General features: G+C 38.7%; 1 protein-coding gene across 1 annotated transcript in view; it reads right to left on the reverse strand.

Annotated features, from left to right (window-relative positions):
* The window catches only part of cadm3 (cell adhesion molecule 3), a 553,033-nt gene extending 531,563 nt beyond the window's left edge, over positions 1–21,470 (reverse strand). Inside the window, exons 1-3 of the mRNA XM_061920964.1 lie at positions 21,263–21,470; positions 12,326–12,404; positions 8,370–8,624 (exon numbers count right to left, since the gene is read on the reverse strand). The gene's annotated coding sequence lies outside the window, so the exon portion shown is untranslated. The remainder of the gene's footprint in view (positions 1–8,369; positions 8,625–12,325; positions 12,405–21,262) is intronic.
* Positions 21,471–27,891: the final 6,421 nt, after the last annotated feature.

Raw genomic sequence — 27,891 nt, forward strand, 5'->3', positions numbered from 1 at the left:
GGCACGGAGCTATTTCTCAGCGTGTGTTTAGTCCAGCCGGCATATTAATACACTGACACACAACATCCGGATTCCCATCATGCATTGCTTCAAAACTACGGCAAGTAGTAATGTCCAAAAACATAACAGAGATGAAGCAGAAGAACGACGAAGGGACATGGCGACGACGAATAAGAAGAAACTTGCACTGTTTTTTTGCCCCAGAGTAATATTGATAGGACAATTATATTCGATTCCATAGCCTTATTTATATTATTCACATGTATAATGCTATTTGCACCATTGTTGTTGCACCTGCTGTTTTTGCACTGGAAGGAAAGTGAGGGGGCAATTCAAGTGTACGCTATGCCATATATATATATATTTTTTTTTTTTACTCTCCTTGATATGTGAATACCTAAGTCAGGGGTGTCCAAACTTTTTCCACTGAGGACTGCACACTGAAATATCAAAGCAAGCGGGGGTCATTTTGATATTTTTTATTTTCCATCCATCCATCCATTTTCTACCGCTTATTCCCTTTTGGGGTCGCGAGGGGCGCTGGCGCCTATCTCAGCTACAGTCGGGCGGAAGGCGGGGTACACCCTGGACAAGTCGCCACCTCATCGCAGGGCCATCACAGATCATATTCATATATTATATCGTACTTAATACATAATTTACATATATTATATGCATTTATAATATTATATTGCATTTTATAAATATGTAAATAGTTTTATCTGTTTCTTTTATTCATTTAATTAATGAATATACTGAACATATCCGTTAGAATGTATTTTCTACATTATTGTTATCTTATTTTGTTTGTATCTAATTTAAACTTAAAACATTTTTTTTTAATGAATTTAATACTTTAAATTTAAAGTTTGTAAATTTTGCAAATAATCGTAATCACAAAGGTTAAATAATTTATTTCGGGTTTGTACAATTTATTTATTTTTAATTCATATTATTTCATCATATTTATTTATTCATATATAATAATTTATATCACACTTTATATTGTATTCACATACATTATGTGCATTAATGTTTTACTGTAGTTTATAAATATTTAAATTGTTTCATGTATTTATTTTAATAATAATATTAATGAATATACATTTTGGTTTGAATGTATTAAAAACCAATACATGTATTAAAAAAAATAAATTTAGGCCTCCACCCAGGCTTGATCCTGGGGACCCTAAAGGGTTTAGTTCAAAAAAGTATTTTTAAAATGTGTCATTTAGTATTATTCAAGGTTTAAATCTCCAGATCAACATTAGGTCTGTCAATATAAAGTTTTTAAAGATTTAAGTTGTATGCCCTTTTTAGTCAAAGAAAACCCATTTTTTATGGGAAAAAACAAACAAAATATGCCATATTTTTCCCCAATAACATTTTAAAAGTGGAATATTTGAGATTATATAATAACTGGAGCTCATGACATTGGTTTTATCGTTCATTGAAAAAAAATAATTCCATTGCATTTTAAGGCGGTCTGTCGTAACATTTTTGGCATTCAATCAGACTTTGTGAGATTTGTATTAGTTTTCCTAAAAATAGATATAAGGGCCCCCAGACAATTTTTTTCTCTAAATTTGGCCCCCCGAGTCAAAATAATTGCCCAGGCCTGACCTAAAAGGAAGAAATATCTTTTTTTTTTAATTCTAGTTTTAGAATAGTGATCTTGAAAAGATGCATTTCCATCAAAGGTTTTGGTTCATAAAACAAAGTCAACAGAGGAAGAAGACGCTATAATATATATATATATATATATATATATATATATATATATCATCATTTTCAAAATGGAGGAGGCTGAATTCAATACCGGTAATTTGAAATTGCATAAAGGGAAGAAGATTAAGAGCTATTCAGTAGGATTTAAGGTCCAAGCTTACATCACACTCAAATTTTTACTGCATGCCTTTGGTAAGTGCCGGAGTGAGAAGAGGTTTTAAAATAATTAGCGTATGCTTACTTTTACCGCATGCCTTTGGTAAGCGCAGGAGAGAGAAGAGGTTTTAAATCAATTAGCGCCCCGGCGGCAATTCAAAGAAATACGGTAACTTAAACAAAACATGATCCCAGACATAAATAAAACATGATCCCAGACAAGACACTTAGTGATGTATCACATATATCGGATTGTAGATGTTTTGGGGTTTTTTTTACCTTTCCGTTCATATTTCGCCGTTTGTTGCATTTGTGTTGCATTTGGCTTGATTGTAAAATATGTTGATTGAGAGCGGCTGTGACGTTCATATATTCCCAATATTCAGGATTTTATCGTTCATAGAAAAAAAATAATTCCATTGCATTTTAAGGCGGTCTGTCGTAACATTTTTAGCATTCAATCAGACTTTATTGTGAGATTTGTATTAGTTTTCCTAAAAATAGATATAAGGGCCCCCAGACAAAATTGTTTCTCTAAATTTGGCCCCCCGAGTCAAAATAATTGCCCAGGCCTGACCTAAAAGGAAGAAATATCTTTTTTTTTTTAATTCTAGTTTTAGAATAGTGATCTTGAAAAGATGCATTTCCATCAAAGGTTTTGGTTCATAAAACAAAGTTAACAGAGGAAGAAGACGCTATAATATATATATATATATATCATCATTTTCAAAATGGAGGAGGCTGAATTCAATACCGGTAATTTGAAATCGCATAAAGGGAAGAAGATTAAGAGCTATTCAGTAGGATTTAAGGTCCAAGCTTACATCACACTCAAATTTTTACTGCATGACTTTGGTAAGTGTCGGAGTGAGAAGAGGTTTTAAAATAATTAGCGCATGCTTACTTTTACCGCATGCCTTTGGTAAGCGCAGGAGAGAGAAGAGGTTTTAAATCAATTAGCGCCCCGGCGGCAATTCAAAGAAATACGGTAACTTAAACAAAACATGATCCCAGACATGACACTTAGTGATGTATCACATATATCAGATTGTAGAACGTTTTTGGGGGTTTTTTACCTTTCCGTTCATATTTCGCTGTTTGTTGCATTTGTGTTGCATTTGGCTTGATTGTAAAATATGTTGATTGAGAGCGGCTGTGACGTTCATATATTCCCAATATTCAGGATTTTATCGTTCATAGAAAAAAAATATTTCCATTGCATTTTAAGGCGGTCTGTCGTAAGATTTTTAGCATTCAATCAGACTTTATTGTGAGATTTGTATTAGTTTTCCTAAAAATAGATATAAGGGCCCCCAGACAAAATTGTTTCTCTAAATTTGGCCCCCCGAGTCAAAATAATTGCCCAGGCCTGACCTAAAAGGAACAAATATATATATTTTTTTAATTCTAGTTTTAGAACAGTGACCATGAAAAGATGCATGGTTCATAAAACAAAGTTAACAGAGGAAGAAGACGATATAATATATATATGTATATATCATCATTTTCAAAATGAAGGAGGCTGAATTCAATAACGGTAATTTGAAATCGCATAAAGGGAAGAAGATTAAGAGCTATTCAGAAGGATTTAAGGTCCAAGCTTACATCACACTCAAATTTTTACTGCATGCCTTTGGTAAGTGCCGGAGTGAGAAGAGGTTTTAAAATAATTAGCGCATGCTTACTTTTACCGCATGCCTTTGGTAAGCGCAGGAGGGAGAAGAGGTTTTAAATCAATTAGCGCCCCGGCGGCAATTCAAAGAAATACGGTAACTTAAACAAAACATGATCCCAGACATGACACTTAGTGATGTATCACATATGTCGGATTGTAGATGTTTTTGGGGTTTGTTTACCTTTCCGTTCATATTTCGCTGTTTGTTGCATTTGGCTTGATTGTAAAATATGTTGATTGAGAGCGGCTGTGACGTTCATATATTCCCAATATTCAGGATTTTATCGTTCATAGAAAAAAAATATTTCCATTGCATTTTAAGGCGGTCTGTCGTAACATTTTTAGCATTCAATCAGACTTTGTGAGATTTGTATTAGTTTTCCAAAAAATAGATATAAGGGCCCCCAGACAAAATTGTTTCTCTAAATTTGGCCCCCCGAGTCAAAATAATTGCCCAGGCCTGACCTAAAAGGAACAAATATATATATTTTTTTAATTCTAGTTTTAGAACAGTGACCATGAAAAAATGCATGGTTCATAAAACAAAGTTAACAGAGGAAGAAGACGATATAATATATATATATATATCATCATTTTCAAAATGGAGGCTGATTTCAATACCAGTAATTTGAAATTGCATGAAGGGAAGAAGATTAAGAGCTATTCGGAAGGATTTAAGGTCCAAGCTTACATCACACTCAAATTTTTACTGCATGACTTTGGTAAGTGTCGGAGTGAGAAGAGGTTTTAAAATAATTAGCGTATGTTTACTTTTACCGCATGCCTTTGGTAAGCGCAGGAGGTAGAAGAGGTTTTAAATCAATTAGCGCCCCGGCGGCAATTCAAACAAATACGGTAACTTAAACAAAACATGATCCCAGACATGACACTTAGTGATGTATCACATATGTCGGATTGTAGATGGTTTTGGGGTTTTTTTTACCTTTCCGTTCATATTTCGTCGTTTGTTGCATTTTTGTTGCATTTGGCTTGATTGTAAAATATGTTGATTGAGAGCGGCTGTGACGTTCCTATATATTCCCAATATTCAGGGTTTTATCGTTCATAGAAAAAAAATATTTCCATTGCATTTTAAGGCGGTCTGTCGTAACATTTTTAGCATTCAATCAGACTTTATTGTGAGATTTGTATTAGTTTTCCTAAAAATAGATATAAGGGGCCCCCAGACAAAATTGTTTCTCTAAATTTGGCCCCCCGAGTCAAAATAATTGCCCAGGCCTGACCTAAAAGGAACAAATATATATTTTTTTTTAATTCTAGTTTTAGAACAGTGACCATGAAAAGATGCATGGTTCATAAAACAAAGTTAACAGAGGAAGAAGACGATATAATATATATATATATATATATATATATATATATATATATCATCATTTTCAAAATGGAGGAGGCTGAATTCAATACCGGTAATTTGAAATCGCATAAAGGGAAGAAGATTAAGAGCTATTCAGTAGGATTTAAGGTCCAAGCTTACATCACACTCAAATTTTTACTGCATGCCTTTGGTAAGTGCCGGAGTGAGAAGAGGTTTTAAATCAATTAGCGCATGCTTACTTTTACCGCATGCCTTTGGTAAGCGCAGAGGGAGAAGAGGTTTTAAATCAATTAGCGCCCCGGCGGCAATTCAAAGAAATACGGTAACTTAAACAAAACATGATCCCAGACATGACACTTAGTGATGTATCACATATATCAGATTGTAGATGTTTTGGGTTTTTTTTACCTTTCCGTTCATATTTCGCCGTTTGTTGCATTTGTGTTGCATTTGGCTTGATTGTAAAATATGTTGATTGAGAGCGGCTGTGACGTTCATATATTCCCAATATTCAGGGTTTTATCGTTCATAGAAAAAAAATAATTCCATTGCATTTTAAGGCGGTCTGTCGTAACATTTTTAGCATTCAATCAGACTTTATTGTGAGATTTGTATTAGTTTTCCTAAAAATAGATATAAGGGGCCCCCAGACAAAATTGTTTCTCTAAATTTGGCCCCCCGAGTCAAAATAATTGCCCAGGCCTGACCTAAAAGGAACAAATATATATTTTTTTTTAATTCTAGTTTTAGAACAGTGACCATGAAAAGATGCATGGTTCATAAAACAAAGTTAACAGAGGAAGAAGACGATATAATATATATATATATATATATATATATATATATATATATATATATATATATATATATATATATATATCATCATTTTCAAAATGGAGGAGGCTGAATTCAATACCGGTAATTTGAAATCGCATAAAGGGAAGAAGATTAAGAGCTATTCAGTAGGATTTAAGGTCCAAGCTTACATCACACTCAAATTTTTACTGCATGCCTTTGGTAAGTGCCGGAGTGAGAAGAGGTTTTAAATCAATTAGCGCATGCTTACTTTTACCGCATGCCTTTGGTAAGCGCAGAGGGAGAAGAGGTTTTAAATCAATTAGCGCCCCGGCGGCAATTCAAAGAAATACGGTAACTTAAACAAAACATGATCCCAGACATGACACTTAGTGATGTATCACATATATCAGATTGTAGATGTTTTGGGTTTTTTTTACCTTTCCGTTCATATTTCGCCGTTTGTTGCATTTGTGTTGCATTTGGCTTGATTGTAAAATATGTTGATTGAGAGCGGCTGTGACGTTCATATATTCCCAATATTCAGGGTTTTATCGTTCATAGAAAAAAAATAATTCCATTGCATTTTAAGGCGGTCTGTCGTAACATTTTTAGCATTCAATCAGACTTTATTGTGAGATTTGTATTAGTTTTCCAAAAAATAGATATAAGGGCCCCCAGACAAAATTGTTTCTCTAAATTTGGCCCCCCGAGTCAAAATAATTGCCCAGGCCTGACCTAAAAGGAACAAATATATATATTTTTTTAATTCTAGTTTTAGAACAGTGACCATGAAAAGATGCATGGTTCATAAAACAAAGTTAACAGAGGAAGAAGACGATATAATATATATATATATATATATATATATATATATATATATATATATATATATATATATATATATATCATCATTTTCAAAATGGAGGAGGCTGATTTCAATACCAGTAATTTGAAATTGCATGAAGGGAAGAAGATTAAGAGCTATTCAGAAGGATTTAAGGTCCAAGCTTACATCACACTCAAATTTTTACTGCATGCCTTTGGTAAGTGCCGGAGTGAGAAGAGGTTTTAAAATAATTAGCGCATGCTTACTTTTACCGCATGCCTTTAGTAAGCGCAGGAGGTAGAAGAGGTTTTAAATCAACTAGCGCCCCGGCGGCAATTCAAAGAAATACGGTAACTTAAATAAAACATGATCCCAGACATGACACTTAGTGATGTATCACCAGGGTTTCCCACACATTCATTTATTTGTAGTGGCCCGCCATGAAAGAATTACGGCCGCCACAAATTAAAAAATTCCGGCTTTTGACCCACTCGACTGCTCATAAAAGCAATGGGATTCTGTCTGTGAATGGAGCTTGTAGTTACATATTATATGAATATGTAAATATCATATAAATATGTATATAAATATGTACATAAAGTATTGTAATTATATTCCAACTCCGCGTTCTTCTTGGTCATCGCCACCGCCGCAGTCAAAATAATTGCCCAGGCCTGACCTAAAAAGGAACAAAGTTTTATTTGTTTTTTTTAATTCTAGTTTTAGAACAGTGACCATGAAAAGATGCATTTCCATCAAAAGGTGTTGGTTCATAAAACAAAGTTAACAGAGGAAGAAGACGATATAATATATACATATCTTCAAAATGGAGGAGGCTGATTTCAATGCCGGTCATTTTGAAATCGCATAAAGGGAAGAAGATTTAGAGCTATTCAGTAGGATTTAAGGTCCAAGTTTACATCACACTCAAATTTTTACTGCATGCCTTTGGTAAGTGCCGGAGTGAGAAGAGGTTTTAAATCAATTAGCCCCCCCGGCGGCAATTCAAGGAAATACGGTATGTCCCCCGGCTGGCCTGGGAACGCCTTGGGGTCCCCCCGGGAGGAGCTGGACGTAGTGGCTGGGGAGAGGGAAGTCTGGGCTTCCCTGCTTAGGCTGCTGCCCCCGCGACCTGAACGCGGATAAGCGGAAGAAGATGGATGGAGGGATGGAACATTATCCGGCTTAGTGTAAACGGGAAATCAGAAAAGCAGCGTCAGATCTACCGCCCGTCCGAGCCCCGGCGGCAATTCAAGGAAATACGGTATTTTCGAAAAAGCTCCAGAGAGCCACTAGGGCGGCGGCAAAGAGCCGACCCCTGTCTTATATGGAGCCAAGGTGTATAGTGGCGGAAGGAGGGATGGAGAGGGAGATGGGATGGATGTGGGAGGGGCTTGGAGGGCAGGGGAGGGGCTGTTAATAGTCTCTCCCTGTTGAAAGAAATAACAAAACAAGCAAACGGAAGGAGGGCGTGGAGACCGATGACCTAAAAACGCGTTTTTATCAACGTTATTAATTTTGCTCCTTTAACAACAACAACAACAACAAGTCAGGGCGGAAACAACATTCGCGGGATGCGCGCGCACTTGATGTCGATGGCAGGATGACAAGGTGTGACACCCAGCCTTTCAAAATAAAACATTTTAAAAGAAAAACAAAAGGATTACATGCGTTATTATAGCTCTCTCTTTCCCGCCCGCATTACGGCTTAGCACGCGCGCGCGCGCCTTCGTGCACGCCCCCCCCCCCCCCCCGCGCGCGCTCACATTCCTGCGCACACGCCAGCAGTGACAGGTGCACGAGAACAATAATAAAAAACTGTAAAGCGCGCGCACGCGGTGTTAACTCACCGTTAACGTTCCCGCCTTCCTGGTCTCCACTTCGCGGGGTGGCGATGCTTCTAGAAGCTCCTTCCTCTCCGCGGAGTCCTGGTAGTTATATCCACTCTTTCCGGCGGCGAAAGCCTTTCCCGGGGCTCCTTTCTGTGTCTTTGTGTTGTTGTTGTTGTTGTGGGAGCTTTTATGGCTCCGACCCCCTTCTTTTTTTGTGTGTGTGTCTTTTCCAAGCGCCTTTTCTCACGTCTCTCCCTTCACGGCTGCCGCTCACTGCAGCAAAAAAAAAAGGAGTCTGGTTGAAAGACGAGAGAGAGAGAGAGAGAGAGAGGAGAGAGGAGGGAGGGGACGGGACAGGAGAGGGAGGGGATTTTAATAGCGTTTGGACGCCATGGAGGAGAACACAGCACGCAGGGCCGGAGCCAGGCAGGAGTGTGCATGTGTGTGTGCGCGCGCAACACACACAGAGGTGTTGTGGTGAAACACGTCGTGGCTGGCGTGACGTGTGACTTGTCACCTCTTTTCTCTCACACACACACACACACCTGAAATAGAAGCTGCATTTAGCCATCTGGGCCTCGTTTGCAGAATGTCGATACATGTGCACTTTGGCACCGCGGTCTGATAATTACACGCGAGACTGTTTCAATCGAAGTTTACTTACGTGGGCCTGGATCACGACGTGTCTCAAGAGGGGTGCGCGGGCCACCAGGGTGCCCTCGGCTCGGGTAACCACGTCAAGGGCAAGGAAACAACTCAACCCCATGGGATGAGAATGAGGGATTTTGGAGGCCCCCCCCCCCCCCCACCACCACCACCATCCCCTGGGTGACCGGTGCAATGGAGTCAAGTGGATCTAGCAGAATATTGTAAGAGTCCAGTCCATAGTGGATCTAGCATAATATTGTGAGAATCCAGTCCATAGTGGATCCAACAGTGTGAGAGTCCAGTCCATAGTTGATCTAACATAATAGTGTGAGAGTCCAGTCCATAGTGGATCTAACAATAGTGTGAGAGTCCAGTCCATAGTGGATCTAGCATAATATTGTGAGAGTCCAGTCCATAGTGGATCTAATATAATAGTGAGAGTCCAGTCCATAGTTGATCTAACATAATAGTGTGAGAGTCCAGTCCATAGTGGATCTAACAATAGTGTGAGAGTCCAGTCCATAGTGGATCTAGCATAATATTGTGAGAGTCCAGTCCATAGTGGATCTAACAATAGTGTGAGAGTCCAGTCCATAGTGGATCTAGCATACTATTGTGAGAGTCCAGTCCATAGTGGATCCAGCATAATATTGTGAGTCCAAACCATAGTGGATCTAACAGTGTGAGAGTCCAGTCCATAGTGGATCTAGCATACTATTGTGAGAGTCCAGTCCATAGTGGATCTAACAGTGTGAGAGTCCAGTCCATATGGATCTAGCATAATATTGTGAGAGTCCAGTCCATAGTGGATCTAACAATAGTGTGAGAGTCCAGTCCATAGTGGATCTAACAATAGTGTGAGAGTCCAGTCCATAGTGGATCTAGCATACTATTGTGAGAGTCCAGTCCATAGTGGATCTAACATAATAGTGTGAGAGTCCAGGCCATAGTGGATCTAACGAAATATTGTGAGAGTCCAGTCCATAGTGGATCTAACGAAATATTGTGAGAGTCCAGTCCATAGTGGATCTAACTAAATATTGTGAGAGTCCAGTCCATAGTAGATCTAGCATAATATTCTGAGAGTCCAGTCCATAGTGGATCTAACATAATAGTGTGAGAGTCCAGTACATAGTGGATCTAGCATAATATTGTGAGAGTCCAGTCCATAGTGGATCTAACGAAATATTGTGAGAGTCCAGTCCATAGTAGATCTAGCATAATATTGTGAGAGTCCAGTCCATAGTGGATCTAACATAATAGTGTGAGAGTCCAGTCCATAGTGGATCTAACATAATAGTGTGAGAGTCCAGTCCATAGTGGATCTAACATAATAGTGTGAGAGTCCAGTCCATAGTGGATCTAACAATAGTGTGAGAGTCCAGTCCATAGTGGATCTAACAATAGTGTGAGAGTCCAGTCCATCGTGGATCTAACAATAGTGTGAGAGTCCAGTCCATAGTGGATCTAGCATACTATTGTGAGTCCAGTCCATAGTGGATCTAGCATAATATTGTGAGAGTCCAGTCCAAAGTGGATCTAACAATAGTGTGAGAGTCCAGTCCATAGTGGATCTAACAATAGTGTGAGAGTCCAGTCCATAGTGGATCTAACATAATAGTGAGAGTCCAGTCCATATTGGATCTAACAATAGTGTGTGAGTCCAGTCCATAGTGGATCTAACATAATAGTGTGAGAGTCCAGTCCATAGTGGATCTAACATAATAGTGTGAGAGTCCAGTCCATAGTGGATCTAACATAATAGTGTGAGAGTCCAGTCCATAGTGGATCTAACATAATAGTGTGAGAGTCCAGTCCATAGTGGATCTAACGAAATATTGTGAGAGTCCAGTCCATAGTGGATCTAACGAAATATTGTGAGAGTCCAGTCCATAGTGGATCTAACTAAATATTGTGAGAGTCCAGTCCATAGTAGATCTAGCATAATATTCTGAGAGTCCAGTCCATAGTGGATCTAACATAATAGTGTGAGAGTCCAGTACATAGTGGATCTAGCATAATATTGTGAGAGTCCAGTCCATAGTGGATCTAACTAAATATTGTGAGAGTCCAGTCCATAGTAGATCTAGCATAATATTGTGAGAGTCAAGTCCATAGTGGATCCAACATAATATTGAGAGAGTCCAATCCATAGTGGATCTAACAATAGTGTGGGTGCAGTCCATAGTGGATCTAACATAATTTTGTGAGAGTCCAGTCCATAGTAGATCTAACAATATTGTGAGGGCAGTCCATAGTGGATCTAGCATACTATTGTGAGAGTCCAGTCCATAGTGGATCTAACATAATAGTGTGAGAGTCCAGTCCATAGTAGAGCTAACATAACAGTGTGAGAGTCAAGTCCATAGTGGATCTAGCATAATTGTGAGAGTCCAGTCCATAGTGGCTCTAATACAATAGTGTAAGAGTCCAGGCCATAGTGGATCTAATATAATAGTGTAAGAGTCCAGTCCAAGGTGGATTTAGTTAATTGATTGAGAGTCCAGTCCATAGTGAGGCCAGCAGACCATCCTGAGTGGATACTGGTCAGCAGCGAAGACACATCCAACTGAAGCACAGATGAGTGGACCACCCTGGGTCCCGACTTTGGACAGCTAGCCCATCATCTGTGCCACCAGAGACAGGTACTCAATGCCGGGACATCTTTCCACTGAGATTACAAATCCTAGCTATGTTCCTTTTTGTAATTTGTGTCATTAGAGTCGACGTGTACAACTATGTTGGCGCAGCTCGTGGTGCGATTAGCCTCTCGTACGCGTTTATTAGCTCTGTTACGAGACAGCGCCCTAATATTAGTTTTAACGTCCGGTCTTCAAGTCCCGGAAATACACTTAATTATTGCTAGTTTACTAAGCTGTACGTTCCGGGAGATGGACTCCCCCAAGACTAAGGCAAGGGTAGGGAACCTATGGCTCTAGATCTGAGCTGACATTGCTTAACACGATAAGTAATGAATAATTCCACTTGTAATCACAGAGTTGAAAATAACATTTAAAATATAAAACATTCTCATGCTTTTTTATGTTCAAGAAGTTGCGTTAATGGTAAGTAGTAATGTATTTATTATTGGTTAGTGTGGGGGTTCTTCAGACCACCAAGCACCGACATGAGAGCCTGTTTCAGGGTTACAACATTGTTTTATTTTTCCATAAGTCTCTCAGTTGCTTTCCAGCAATTGTATTATTCTCTTTCGTTCTCGCTCACACTCTGGCTCCAGCCCCAACCCCGTCTCTCCTCCTGGCTGCTGCTTATAACAGAGTGACAGGTGATTTAGAAAACAAGGCCCAGGTGGGCCTTCTACGCACCTGTCGCTGATTTCGACGCCGGTCCTGGCAACACCCTGCCTTGCTGCAGGCCTGCAGGCCACGCCCCCTCCACAGTTAACTTCAGAATAACAATGTGTATTACAAAGAATAAGAGATGTATTATACTCTAGAAATGTTGGTCCTACTTAAAAATGCACACGTTTAGTTGTGTTCAGTGTTTAAAAGCATTTTAAAATATTTGGCTTCTTGGCTCTCACAGCCAAAAAAGGTTCCGGACCCCTGGACTAAGGTGTGGTGCCCAGTAGACCGGAGTGCAGGACAAGCTAAAGGGCTAAATCTCTTATGCAAACACGTCCGCGGTACCTAAAGTTATGAAATTGCTCTAACTGGCGGACCCAGATCTCTAGAAGAGCCAACATAGACAATCATTGGATAAGTGGAATCTCTGGAAGTGAATGATAGGTGGACTCTTTCCACATGTTGATTGGATGCTCCGTCTGAGGCCGAATCCCTTCATGATTGACATCAAAATGAGCGAATTGTCCATCTCGAAATGCAAAAAAAACTGCCAGAGCATTTTTAAACTTTCATTCCATTGTTCTGTGGGGATCTGGATGTGGAGTTTTCTTTGTCTTTCTGTCTTTTATCTGTTATTCGAGATTGTAGTTTTGTTTAGAGGTGTTCAATGTTTACTTATATAGCCCTAAATCGCTGGTGTCTCAAAGGGCTGCACAAACCACCACGACATCCTCGGTAGGCCCACATAAGGGCAAGGAAAACTCACACCCAGTGGGACGTCGGTGACAATGATGACTATGAGAACCTTGGAGAGGAGGAAAGCAATGGATTTGTATACTCTAGCCTTTAAATAGACTCCCTTTTTAGACCAGTTGATCTGCCGTTTCTTTTCTTTTTCTTCTATGTCCCACTCTCCCTTGTGGAGGGGGTCCGGTCCGATCCGGTGGCCATGTACTGCTTGCCTGTGTATCGGCTGGGGACATCTCTGCGCTGCTGATCCGCCTCCGCTTGGGATGGTTTCCTGCTGGCTCCGCTGTGAACGGGACTCTCGCTGCTGTGTTGGATCCGCTTTGGACTGGACTCTCGCGACTGTGTTGGATCCATTGTGGATTGAACTTTCACAGTATCATGCTAGACCCGCTCGACATCCATTGCTTTCCTCCTCTCCAAGGTTCTCATAGTCATCATTGTCACCGACGTCCCATTGGGTCATCATTGTCACCGATGTCCCACTGGGTGTGAGTTTTCCTTGCCCTTATGTGGGCCTACCGAGGATGTCGTGGTGGTTTGTGCAGCCCTTTGAGACACTAGTGATTTAGGGCTATATAAGTAAACATTGATTGATTGATTGATGATACTGTGAAAGTTCAATCCACAATGGATCCAACACAGTCGCGAGAGTCCAGTCCAAAGCGGATCCAACACAGCAGCGAGAGTCCCGTTCACAGCGGAGCCAGCAGGAAACCATCCCAAGCGGAGGCTGATCAGCAGCGCAGAGATGTCCCCAGCCGATACACAGGCGAGCAGTACATGGCCACCGGATCGGACTGGACTCCCTCCACAAAGGAGAGTGGGACATAGAAGAAAAAGAAAAGAAACGGCAGATCAACTGGTCTAAAAAGGGAGTCTATTTAAAGGCTAGAGTATACAAATGAGTTTTAAGGTGAGACTTAAATGCTTATAAGATTGCCCTACTTGAAAGACCATCAGCCGCCACGGGTCCCTAATAATACCAGAAAAAAATTACAGATACAGAACAGAAAAATGGTTGAACTTCATCTGCATTTATGCAATTATATTACCTTTAAAGACTAATAATAATAATAATAATAACAGTTAAGTTCCACTCTTGTATTCCAAAAGGGACCCACGGACCTCTCATGATTTCCAATTGATCAAATTTTTATTTTCCAACTTGAAACATTGTTGGTTTTTATTTTAAGTTGATCTCCAATTAATCATCAGGTTGTAAAACCTTCGAAACACAGAAAAACTGAGATGCTAACAATGTAATTACACAGGTATTACCACCGCCAAAAACATGCACCTGGGGATAGGTTGATTGGAAACACTAAATTGGCCCTAGTGTGTGAATGTTGTCTGTCTTGGCCCTGTGACGAGGTGGCGACTTGTCCAGGGTGTACACCCACCCACCGACCCCAAAAGGGACAAGTGGTAGAAAATGGATGGATTTTCAAACAATGCTTTTAAAACTCTGAATAATGTTTTAAACTTCCTACTTCTAAATAATGATTCAAACAAACATTGATTGTCAAAATGAGACATTTTAAATTAAATGCATGTAAATGAACTAGCAAATTAATTAACCATTTTAAATGAATAAAAGAATTAACTTAAATCAATTGAACGGATCAAGCAGGTTAAATGAACTGAACTAAATCCATTGAACAATTAGAGTAATTAAAAATGGAATAAATGAACTACAAGAACGGCTACCAACGTGGGGGCCGTAAGGACCAGATGAGTCGCCCGCTGGCCTGTTCTAAAAATAGCAGCACTTACCAGTGAGCTGCCTCTATTTTTTTTTAATTTACTAGCAAGCTGGTCTTGCTTTGCTCGACATTTTTAATTCTAAAAGAGACAAAACTCAAATAGAATTTGAAAATCCAAGAAAATATTTCAAAGACTTGGTCTTCACTTGTTTAAATGAATACATTTTTTTTACTTTGCTTCTTATAACTTTCATAAGACAATTTTAGAGAAAAAATACAACCTTAAAAATTATTTTAGGATTTTTAACACATATACCTTTTTACTTTTTAAATTCCTTCCTCTTCTTTCCTGACAATTTAAATCAATGTTCAAGTATTTTATTTTATTATTGTAAAGAATAATAAATACATTTTGATTTAATTCTTCATTTTAGCTTCTGTTTTTTCGATGAAGAATATTTGTGAAATATTTCTTCAAACTTACTATGATTAAAATTCACAAAAAAAATATTCTGGGGAATCTAGAAAATATGTAGAATCAAATTTACATTTTATTTCAAAGCCTTTTGAATTTCTTTTAAAATTTTTGTTCTGGAAAATCTAGAAGAAAAAATTATTTGTCTTTGTTAGAAATATAACTTGGTCCAATTTGTTATATATTCTAACAAAATGCAGATTAGATTTTAACCTATTCAAAACATGTCATCAAAATTCTAAAATTAATCTTAATCAGGAAAAATTACTAATAATGTTCCATACATTTTTATAATTTTTTTCCAAAAAGATTCCAATTAGCTACTTTTTCTGTTCATTTTTTTCGGTTGAATTTGGAATTTTAAAGAGTCGAAATTGAAGATTAACTATGTTTCGTAATTTAACTTTCATTTTTTTTTTTGTGTGTTTTCTCTTTTAAACCGTTCAATTAAGTGTTTTTTTTCATCATTTATTCTCTACAAAAAACCTTCCGTAAAAGGGAAAAAAATGTACGACAAATATACCCATTTTTTATATATATATATATATATTTCAATCAATCAATCAATCAATGTTTACTTATATAGCCCTAAATCACTAGTGTCTCAAAGGGCTGCACAAACCACCACGACATCCTCGGTAGGAAAACTCACACCCAGTGGGACGTCGGTGACAATGATGACTATGAGAACCTTGGAGAGGAGGAAAGCAATGGATGTCGAGCGGATCCAACATGATACTGTGAAAGTTCAATCCACAATGGATACAACACAGTCGCGAGAGTCCAGTCCAAAGAGGATCCAAGACACAGCAGCGAGAGTCCCGTTCACAGCGGAGCCAGCAGGAAACCATCCCAAGCGTAGGCGGACCAGCAGCGCAGAGATGTCCCCAGCCGATACACAGGCGAGCAGTACATGGCCACCGGATCGGACCGGACCCCCTCCACACGGGAGAGTGGGACATAGAAGAAAAAGAAAAGAAACGGCAGATCAACTGGTCTAAAAAGGGAGTCTATTTAAAGGCTAGAGTATACAAATGAGTTTTAAGGTGAGACTTAAATGCTTATAAGATTGCCCTACTTGAAAGACCATCAGCCGCCACGGGTCCCTAATAATACCAGAAAAAAATTACAGATACAGAACAGAAAAATGGTTGAACTTCATCTGCATTTATGCAATTATATTACCTTTAAAGACTAATAATAATAATAATAATAACAGTTAAGTTCCACTCTTGTATTCCAAAAGGGACCCACGGACCTCTCATGATTTCCAATTGATCAAATTTTTATTTTCCAACTTGAAACATTGTTGGTTTTTATTTTAAGTTGATCTCCAATTAATCATCAGGTTGTAAAACCTTCGAAACACAGAAAAACTGAGATGCTAACAATGTAATTACACAGGTATTACCACCGCCAAAAACATGCACCTGGGGATAGGTTGATTGGAAACACTAAATTGGCCCTAGTGTGTGAATGTTGTCTGTCTTGGCCCTGTGACGAGGTGGCGACTTGTCCAGGGTGTACACCCACCCACCGACCCCAAAAGGGACAAGTGGTAGAAAATGGATGGATTTTCAAACAATGCTTTTAAAACTCTGAATAATGTTTTAAACTTCCTACTTCTAAATAATGATTCAAACAAACATTGATTGTCAAAATGAGACATTTTAAATTAAATGCATGTAAATGAACTAGCAAATTAATTAACCATTTTAAATGAATAAAAGAATTAACTTAAATCAATTGAACGGATCAAGCAGGTTAAATGAACTGAACTAAATCCATTGAACAATTAGAGTAATTAAAAATGGAATAAATGAACTACAAGAACGGCTACCAACGTGGGGGCCGTAAGGACCAGATGAGTCGCCCGCTGGCCTGTTCTAAAAATAGCAGCACTTACCAGTGAGCTGCCTCTATTTTTTTTTAATTTACTAGCAAGCTGGTCTTGCTTTGCTCGACATTTTTAATTCTAAAAGAGACAAAACTCAAATAGAATTTGAAAATCCAAGAAAATATTTCAAAGACTTGGTCTTCACTTGTTTAAATGAATACATTTTTTTTACTTTGCTTCTTATAACTTTCATAAGACAATTTTAGAGAAAAAATACAACCTTAAAAATTATTTTAGGATTTTTAACACATATACCTTTTTACTTTTTAAATTCCTTCCTCTTCTTTCCTGACAATTTAAATCAATGTTCAAGTATTTTATTTTATTATTGTAAAGAATAATAAATACATTTTGATTTAATTCTTCATTTTAGCTTCTGTTTTTTCGATGAAGAATATTTGTGAAATATTTCTTCAAACTTACTATGATTAAAATTCACAAAAAAAATATTCTGGGGAATCTAGAAAATATGTAGAATCAAATTTACATTTTATTTCAAAGCCTTTTGAATTTCTTTTAAAATTTTTGTTCTGGAAAATCTAGAAGAAAAAATTATTTGTCTTTGTTAGAAATATAACTTGGTCCAATTTGTTATATATTCTAACAAAATGCAGATTAGATTTTAACCTATTCAAAACATGTCATCAAAATTCTAAAATTAATCTTAATCAGGAAAAATTACTAATAATGTTCCATACATTTTTATAATTTTTTTCCAAAAAGATTCCAATTAGCTACTTTTTCTGTTCATTTTTTTCGGTTGAATTTGGAATTTTAAAGAGTCGAAATTGAAGATTAACTATGTTTCGTAATTTAACTTTCATTTTTTTTTTTGTGTGTTTTCTCTTTTAAACCGTTCAATTAAGTGTTTTTTTTCATCATTTATTCTCTACAAAAAACCTTCCGTAAAAGGGAAAAAAATGTACGACAAATATACCCATTTTTTATATATATATATATATATTTCAATCAATCAATCAATCAATGTTTACTTATATAGCCCTAAATCACTAGTGTCTCAAAGGGCTGCACAAACCACCACGACATCCTCGGTAGGAAAACTCACACCCAGTGGGACGTCGGTGACAATGATGACTATGAGAACCTTGGAGAGGAGGAAAGCAATGGATGTCGAGCGGATCCAACATGATACTGTGAAAGTTCAATCCACAATGGATACAACACAGTCGCGAGAGTCCAGTCCAAAGAGGATCCAAGACACAGCAGCGAGAGTCCCGTTCACAGCGGAGCCAGCAGGAAACCATCCCAAGCGTAGGCGGACCAGCAGCGCAGAGATGTCCCCAGCCGATACACAGGCGAGCAGTACATGGCCACCGGATCGGACCGGACCCCCTCCACACGGGAGAGTGGGACATAGAAGAAAAAGAAAAGAAACGGCAGATCAACTGGTCTAAAAAGGGAGTCTATTTAAAGGCTAGAGTATACAAATGAGTTTTAAGGTGAGACTTAAATGCTTCTACTGAGGTGGCATCGCGAACTGTTACCGGGAGGGCATTCCAGAGTACTGGAGCCCGAACGGAAAATGCTCTATAGCCCGCAGACTTTTTTTGGGCTTTGGGAATCACTAATAAGCCGGAGTCCTTTGAACGCAGATTTCTTGCCGGGACATATGGTACAATACAATCGGCAAGATAAGATGGAGCTAGACCGTGTAGTATTTTATACGTAAGTAGTAAAACCTTAAAGTCACATCTTAAGTGCACAGGAAGCCAGTGCAGGTGAGCCAGTACAGGCGTAATGTGATCAAACTTTCTTGTTCTTGTCAAAAGTCTAGCAGCCGCATTTTGTACCAACTGTAATCTTTTAATGCTAGACATGGGGAGACCCGAAAATAATACGTTACAGTAGTCGAGGCGAGACGTATAATGATCTCAGCGTCTTTAGTGGACAGAATGGAGCGAATTTTAGCGATATTACGGAGATGAAAGAAGGCCGTTTTAGTAACGCTTTTAATGTGTGCCTCAAAGGAGAGAGTTGGGTCGAAGATAATACCCAGATTCTTTACCGTGTCGCCTTGTTTAATTGTTTGGTTGTCAAATGTTAGAGTTGTATTATTAAATAGAGTTCGGTGTCTAGCAGGACCGATAATCAGCATTTCCGTTTTTTTGGCATTGAGTTGCAAAAAGTTAGCGGACATCCATTGTTTAATTTCATTAAGACATGCCTCCAGCTGACTACAATCCGGCGTGTTGGTCAGCTTTAGGGGCATGTAGAGTTGGGTGTCATCAGCATAACAGTGAAAGCTAATACCGTATTTGCGTATGATGTCACCTAGCGGCAGCATGTAGATGCTGAAGAGTGCAGGGCCAAGGACCGAACCCTGGGGAACTCCACACGTTACCTTAACGTAGTCCGAGGTCACATTGTTATGGGAGACACACTGCATCCTATCAGTAAGATAAGAGTTAAACCAAGACAGGGCTAAGTCTGACATACCAATTCGTGTTTTGATACGTTCTAATAAAATGTTATGATCGACGGTATCGAAAGCAGCGCTAAGATCGAGGAGCAGCAACATAGATGACGCATCAGAATCCATCGTTAGCAATAGATCATTAGTCATTTTTGCGAGGGCTGTCTCCGTGGAGTGATTTGCCCTGAAACCGGATTGAAAGGTTTCACATAGATTGTTAGACGCTAAGTGTTCATTTAACTGCTCCGCAACAATTTTTTCAAGGATTTTTGAAATAAAGGGAAGGTGAGACACCGGTCGGTAATTTACCATGAGGTCAGGATCGAGGTTAGGTCTTTTAAGAAGAGGATGTATAACCGCTTTTTTGAATGCTAGGGGAACAGTGCCCGAGGAGAGTGATAAGTTTATAATATTTAGCACTGATGGACCTAATAATACAAAGAGCTCCTTGATCAGTTTCCCAGGAAGAGGGTCAAGTAAACATGTTGTCTGTTTTATTCCATTTACACGTTGTAACAATTCCTCTAATGTTATTTCCTCAAAACGAGAGAAAGTATTTTGGAGGGCAGTATCCGCCGTATATACAATCGTGTCAGTGTTAATAGAACCCCGTTGTAGCTGGGACGCATTGTCTTTAATCTCCTTTCTAATGACTTCAATTTTCTTACTAAAGAATTGCATAAAGTCATCAGCTGAGTGGGTTGAGCTACTGGAAGGAGTCCCTTGTTGGGTTAGCGATGCTACCGTACTAAACAAAAATTTAGGATCGTTTTTATTACGGTGGATGAGATTTGAGTAATAATTAGTTTTAGCTAAGGTAAGCATGCGTTTATAAGTTATTAAACCATCACTCCATGCTTGATGGTGCACCTCAAGTTTAGTCGTGCGCCATTTGCGTTCCAGCTTTCTACATAATAATTTCTGAGCTCTAGTTTCTTCTGTAAACCACGGGGTGCGCTTTTTTGGAGCCTTTTTTAACTTTAGCGGTGCTATGTTATCAATGGTTTCGCGCAGGGCGTCGTTAAAGTTGTTAGTGAGATATTTATAGAGTAGATTTATTTATTAAAGGTAAATTGAGCAAATTGGTTATTTCAGGCAATTTATTTAAGTGTGTATCAAACTGGTAGCCCTTCGCATTAATCAGTACCCAAGAAGTAGCTCTTGGTTTCAAAAAGGTTGGTGAATAAATGGATGGATTGTCTCTTTTCTCAAAGTCTTTTAAACTTGTAACATTCTAAAGTCAAGCTTAACTTTTAGCAAGAGGGAAACAAACATGAAATGTATCCTTTCACTTTGCATTAATGTTTTGTACTTTTACCATGAATTAACGTGGAAACAGTTACCAGTTAGTGATCAATTGTACGGAATATGTACTGTGCAATCTACTAATAAAAGTCTCAATCAATCAATCAAACCTTTAAACCCTTTTAACTTTAAACATTTGCCATTTTAACTTAAGCATAACCCATATACGTGTGCTTTAAACTTAAAAAAAAAAATACTTGCTCTTAAACTGTTCAAACACAGTATACAATCAAAATCAAAGTGAAATGCAGTAATGCAGTGGTTCAACTTGAACCCAGCAGTTCAAGCAAACAAACTAAGATAGTTGAGTAAGCAAACTAAGAAGCTCTAAGGTACAAGTTAAGAATATCTAAGTCAGCATTTGGATGGTCAAGAAATGAAGAAGCATATTCACCGTCCATTGGTGTGTTGGGAGAAATTTGCAGAATAGATCTTGCGGTTGTGCAGTTTGTTTGGTGAATGAGTCCGACTGAACCCTCCATTCCTTCTCAGGTGCCTTCAATCTGTAATTTGGCGGCCATTTTTCCCTTAGCATTCTGGGAATTGTAGTTCTCAATGGTCTTGCCCATGTCATGGTCCACCGTGGACTGACACTTCTGAGTTTTCAACTCCACTAAAGTAGTGATAACGGATTAGATTTATAAAGCCTTTTTCTAGACACAATGAAGTGAATTATTTTTATATAGCGCTTTTCTCTAGAGACTCAAAGCGCTTTGACTTAGTGAAACCCAATATCTAAGTTACTTTTAAACCAGTGTGGGTGGCACTGGGAGCAGGTGGGTAAAGTGTCTTGCCCAAGGACACAACGGCAGTGACTAGGATGGCGGGAGCGGGGGTCGAACCTGGAACCCTCAAGTTGCTGGCGCGGCCACTCTACCGACCGAGCTATACCCATACTTGCCAACCTTGAGACCTTTGAATTCAGGAGATTGGGGAGGGGGGGATTTGAGGTCGGGGTGGGCGGGGCTAAGGGGGAGGAGTATATTTATAGCTAGTAAATTCAAGTGTTTCTTATATATGTATATATATATATATATATATATATATATATATATATATATATATATATATATATATATATATATATATATATATATATATATATATATATATATATATATATATATATATATATATATATATATATATATATATATATATATATATATATATATATATATATATATATATATATATATATATATATATATATATATATATATATATATATATATATATATATGGGCTTCACGGTGGCAGAGGGGTTAGTGCGTCTGCCTCACAATACGAAGTTCCTGCAGTCCTGGGTTCAAATCCAGGCTCGGGATCTTTCTGTGTGGAGTTTGCATGTTCTCCCCGTGACTGCGTGGGTTCCCTCCGGGTACTCCGGCTTCCTCCCACTTCCAAAGACATGCACCTGGGGATAGGTTGATTGGCAACACTAAATTGGCCCTAGTGTGTGAATGTGAGTGTGAATGTTGTCTGTCTATCTGTGTTGGCCCTGCGATGAAGTGGCGACTTGTCCAGGGTGTACCCTGCCTTCCGCCCGATTGTAGCTGAGATAGGCGCCAGCACCCCCCGCGACCCCGAAAGGGAATAAGCGGTAGGAAATGGATGGATGGATATATATATATATATATATATATATTTATGCCCTGCGATGATGTGGCGACATGTCCAGGGTGTACGCCGCCTTCCGCCCGATTGTAGCTGAGATAGCCACCAGCGCCCCCTGCAACCCCAAAGGAAATAAGCAGTAAAAAATGGATGGATATATATATATATATATATATATATATATATATATATATGAGTGTGAATGTTGTCTGTCTATCTGTGTTGGCCCTCTGATGAGGTGGCGACTCGTCCAGGGTGTATCCCGCCTTCTGCTTGATTGTAGCTGAGATAGGCGCCAGCACCCCCCGCGACCCCAAAAGGGAATAAGCGGTAGAAACTGGATGGATGGATGGATGGATATATATATATATACATATATATATATATATATATATATATATATATATATATATATATTTATGCCCTGCGATGAGGTGGCGACTTGTCCAGGGTGTACATTGCCTTCCGCCCGATTGTAGCTGAGATAGCCACCAGCGCCCCCTGCAACGCCAAAGGAAATAAGCAGTAAAAAACGGATGGATATATATATATATATATATATATGAGTGTGAATGTTGTCTATCTGTGTTGGCCCTCTGAGGTGGCGACTTGTCCAGGGTGTATCCCGCCTTCTGCTTGATTGTAGCTGAGATAGGCGCCAGCGCCCCCCGCGACCCCAAAAGGGAATAAGCGGTAAAAAATGGATGGATATATATATATATATATATATATATATATGTATATATTTATGCCCTGCGATGAGGTGGCGACTTGTCCAGGGTATACGCAGCCTTCCGCCCGGTTGTAGCTGAGATAGCCACCAGCGCCCCCTGCGACCCTAAAGGAAATAAGCGATAGTAAATGGATGGATGGATGGATCTATATATATATATATATATATATATATATATATATATGGCCCTGTGATGAGGTAGCGACTTGTCCAGGGTGTACCCCGCCTTCCGCCCGATTGTAGCTGATAGGCGCCAGCGCCCCCCGCGACCCCAAAGGGAATAAGCGGTAGAAATGGATGGATGGATGGATATATATATATATATATATATATATATATATATATATATATATATATATATATATAAAAGAAATACTTGAATTTCAGTGTTCATTTATTTCCACATATACACACACATAACACTCCTTTACTCATTGTTGTATTTGAAAGTGTAATGCTTTGCAGGCAGTAGCACAGCCTTTAAAGGAGCATAGGTATGGGCAGCATCTGTGAAATTTTATTTGACGGACACTTGCTAGCGTACTTCTTCTTATTCGTTGTAACCATGACTGTCCCTTCTTCGTTCTTCTGCTTCGTCTCTGTTATATTTTTGGACATTACTACTTGCCGTAGTTTTGAAGCAATGCATGATGGGGATCCGGATGTTGTGCGTCAGTGTATTAACGTTGCCGGCTGGAATAAACACACGCTGAGAAATAGCTCCGTCCCTGCCTACTCCATGGGTTATAGAAAAATTCGGCAGGGTTTGCAAGTATGGTTATACCGCCCCAGTGAGAAGTGAGAACCCATCATTCATTCACTCCACATTTGCACATTGATTGGGGTAAGCTACATTTGTGGCCACAGTAGCCTGGGTAGACTGACGGAGGGATGGCTGCTACGGCCTCTCCAACCACCACCAAACATTCCTTCGTAGCAAGAACCCTCGATTTTCTGGAAGGCAGGCTCTCTACCTTCTGACCAATTCAAGCAAATCCCACCAGTCCCCGCGAATTATGCACAACCTTGAAATTCCCCACTCCAACGTGCACTTGAACCGAGGGGAATGAAAATAGAAGCTGCCTCGGTTTACGCATGTGCCCCACTTCAACTGCAAAAACTTCCACCGGACTCCGATACAAAGAAAATAAAAATTGTATTCCACTTTAGTGTATTTTTTCTACAGAGGTAACCTAAATACGTTTTTAAGCAACGCAAAACACGACGGTAAGAAAACCACGTTAGCTTGTAAGTGAATTAATTAACTCTGTTGGTGAATGTTTATATTCGTTTTGGAGAAGTTTAATTAAATAGTGGTATTTCAGTTTGAGCACATAGTAATAAAAATAATAATAAAAGATTTTATTTGTAAAAAAGCACTTTACGTTAAGCAAACAACCTCAAAGTGCCACAGTGTAAAAAAATAGTAATAATAATAATAAAAAAAATATTAAAAATAAATAAAATATACAACTAGAAACAGCCCAATGGCATGATATAAAAGGCTTTTTTTTAATAAAAAAAAAAAAGAAGGGTTTTTTAAGCCTTTTTTAAAAGCGTTCACAGTCTGAGGTGCCCTCAGGTGGTCAGGGAGAGCGTTCCACAGACTGGGAGCAGCAAAGCAGAAAGCCCGGTCTCCCATAGTTCGCAGCTTTGTCCTTGGATGTTTGGAGCGGATGTGTCGTGTGGAGGATTTGGGGGTGAGCAGTTCTTTGCGGTAGACAAACACATCCGCACCGTAGCACAACATAAACACAACAGAACAAATACCCAAAACCCCTTGGAGCACTAACTCTTCCAGGACGCTACAATATACAGCCCCCGCTACCATCCAACCCCAACCCCGCCCACCTCAACCTCCTCATGCTCTCTCAAGGAGAGCATGTCCCAAATTCCAAGCTGCTGTTTTGAGGCATGTTTTAAAAAAATAATGCACCTTGTGGCTTCAAATATGGCAAATTAACAACATTGTCAGATTGTAGCTGAGATAGGCGCCAGCGCCCCCCGCGACCCCGAACGGGAAAAAGCGGCAGAAAATGGATGGATGGATGGATTGTCAGATTTGACGTCGACAACTCGAGACCTTCAATAACTCAAAAGTACTCACAACTCTTCACAGACCATAAAAGCAATCCGCGGTTCCTCTCTCCGTGTTTTCCAAAAAAACAAGTAAACATTTTAATAAAGCTTTTAAAACACCATCAGATACTCTATGAAAAGACTTTGCAGACCACTTCAGAACCAAGGTCAAAGACATCAGAGCTGGTCTCCAAACCCAACAAGTATGAATGTCTTATAATTATCGGCCAATTAATGCTTTAAAATGTGATATCGGACGGTATCGGTTTAAAAAAGTAAAATGTATGACTTTTTAAAACGTCGCTGTGTACACGGACGTAGGGGGAAGTACAGAGCGCCAATAAACCTTAAAGGCACTTCCTTTGAGCGCCTGCCAGTCATATAATATCTACAGCTTTTCACACACACGAGAGAATGTAAGGCATACTTGGTCAGCAGCCATACAGGTCACACTGAGGGTGGCCGTATAAACAACTTTAACACTGTTACAAATATGCGCCACGCTGTGAACCCATACCAAACAAGAATGACAAACACATTTCGGGAGAACAGCCGCACCGCAACACAACATAAACACAACAGAACAAATACCCAGAACACCTTGCAGCACTAACTCTTCCAAACAACCAGGTATTCATCTTAACTAGAGATGTCCAATAATATCGAACTGCTGATATTATCGGCCGATAAATGCTTTAAAATGTAATCTCGGAAATTATCGGTATCGGTTTAAATAAGTAAAATTTATGACTTTTTAAAACGCATAATATCTACAGCTTTTCACACACACACAAGAGAATGCGAGGCATACTTGGTCAACAGCCATACAGGTCACACTGATGGTGGCCGTATAAACAACTTAGACAAACTTGAATGATCCACAAGGAAAATTGTTCAACACAGTAGCTTAGTTACAATGATGGAAAGTGTAAGGATGGAAAGGACAATGCGGGTATAAATAGACTAAATATAGCAATATAAAATGTAACATATATGCGAATATATACTTATGTGTACAGTATATTGTATATACAGATATGTCTATAACATATATACAATATATACCAATTACCATGTACAATATTACAGTATATGTGGCAGCCGCAGCATAAAATAGAGAGTAAACTTAAACACTGTTACAAATATGCGCCACACTGTGAACCCACACCAAACAACAATGACAAACACATCCGCACCGTAACACAACATAAACACAACAGAACAAATACCCAGAACACCTTGCAGCACTATCTCTTCTAAATGACCAGGTATTCATTTTAACTAGAGATGTCCAATAATATCGAACTGCTGATATTATCGGCCGATAAATGTTTTAAAATGTAATCTCGGAAATTATCGGTATCGGTTTCAATAAGTAAAATTTATGACTTTTTAAAACGCATAATAACTACAGTTTTTCACACACACACAAGAGAATGCGAGGCATACTTGGTCAACAGCCATACAGGTCACACTGATGGTGGCCGTATAAACAACTTAGACAAACTTGAATGAAAATTGTTCAACACAGTAGCTTAGTTACAATGATGGAAAGTGTAAGGATGGAAAGGACAATGCGGGTATAAATAGACTAAATATAGCAATATAAAATGTAACATGTATGCGAATATATACTTAATATGTGTACAGTATATTGTATATACAGATATGTCTATAACATATATACAATATATACCAATTACCATGTACAATATTACAGTATATGTGGCAGCCGCAGAATAAATAGAGTAAACTTCAACACTGTTACAAATATGCGCCACACTGTGAACCCACACCAAACAACAATGACAAACACATCCGCACCGTAACACAACATAAACACAACAGAACAAATACCCAGAACACCTTGCAGCACTATCTCTTCTAAATGACCAGGTATTCATTTTAACTAGAGATGTCCAATAATATCGAACTGCTGATATTATCGGCCGATAAATGCTTTAAAATGTAATCTCGGAAATTATCGGTATCGGTTTAAATAAGTAAAATTTATGACTTTTTAAAACGCATAATAACTACAGTTTTTCACACACACACAAGAGAATGCGAGGCATACTTGGTCAACAGCCATACAGGTCACACTGAGGGTGGCCGTATAAACAACTTAGACTTAGACAAACTTGAATGATCCACAAGGGAAATTGTTCAACACAGTAGCTTAGTTACAATGATGGAAATTGTAAGGATGGAAAGGACAATGCAGGTATAAACAGACTAAATATAGCAATATAAAATGTAACATATATGCGAATACATAAAATATATACTTAATATGTGTACAGTATATTGTATATACAGATATGTCTATAACATATATACAATATATACCAATTACCATGTACAATATTACAGTATATGTGGCAGCTGCAGCATAAAATAGAGAGTAAACTTCAACACCATTACAAATATGCGCCACACTGTGAACCCACACCAAACAACAATGACACAACATAAACACAACAGAACAAATACGCAGAATCCTTTGCAACACTAACTCATCTGGGACGCTACAATATACACCCCCCCCCCGCTACCATCCAACCCCGACCCCGCCCACCTCTCAGGGAGAGCAT

Source organism: Nerophis ophidion, linkage group LG14 (assembly GCF_033978795.1).
Source record: "Nerophis ophidion isolate RoL-2023_Sa linkage group LG14, RoL_Noph_v1.0, whole genome shotgun sequence".
Lineage (NCBI taxonomy): Eukaryota > Metazoa > Chordata > Actinopteri > Syngnathiformes > Syngnathidae > Nerophis > Nerophis ophidion.